Below are 993 nucleotides of genomic sequence, written 5' to 3'. Positions count from 1 at the left end.
TGCGTGCGTGCGTGCGTGCGTGCGTGCGTGCGTGTGTGCATGTGCGTGAGTGCGTGCATGTGCGTGCGTGCATGTGCGTGAGTGTGTATACGCGCGGGGTGGTAGGCGGAAGGGCCTGCATGCGCGTTCATGACTGCATGTGAATATGCACATCGATGGCTGCTGTGTGCGTGCGCGCGTGCGTGTGCGTGCGTGCATGATTGAGTGCGTGTGCGTCGTTGAGCCGGTCTATACGAAGATGTTCACGCGTGTACAGTCAAAACTAAACCAGAAAATCAATAGAACTTAGGTAGATGCACGCTGCCGCTATCTATACTCGGGTTTATACATACATGCAGAGCCACGCGGTTAATTTTTATGATCAAAATTCACCATACACGCTTACAACAATGTTTAATGAATTATTGGATACATTCTATATACTTGATTCTATACCGAGTAAACATTGAGACATATTTTTTTAACCTGAAACGTGAGCCAGAGTCCGCTAAAGTATGCTGGAAATACGCCAGGTAACGTTAGCGATTTATGGGTAAGGCTAGTTATGGCAAGGCTGCGTATATAGTACATACCAATACAATATTGTATATACCTTTTGTATATTGTATATACAACTTGTATATACTAATACAAGTTGTCTTTACGGTCGTAATGAAAAACTGCGAACCGTTTGTATCGGGACCAGCATTAGCCATTGAGAGTATGCCTGTTGTTAAACGAAATACCCAATACAATCAATCAATGACAAGAAGGTATCTATGCAGCTATATGTACAATGATAATATGATCGTATGCACTGAATTTGTGGCAGCGAATATCTACACTCATCTATTTACATTCACACGCCCAATCTCTGGCTGGATATGAACAGGTCGTTGAGTTGCTTGCAAACATGGAGTGTGATTCTGCTACCGCCCATTAAATAAACATTGCACATAGATCTGTAGACAGACGTGTTAACCCCGGACTTATGATAATCAGAACGCATGGTAT

Source organism: Priapulus caudatus, unplaced genomic scaffold, assembly GCF_000485595.1.
Source record: "Priapulus caudatus unplaced genomic scaffold, Priapulus_caudatus-5.0.1 Scaffold445, whole genome shotgun sequence".
In the NCBI taxonomy this organism is placed as follows: Eukaryota; Metazoa; Priapulida; class Priapulimorpha; order Priapulimorphida; family Priapulidae; genus Priapulus; species Priapulus caudatus.
This window is presented reverse-complemented; position numbering follows the sequence as displayed.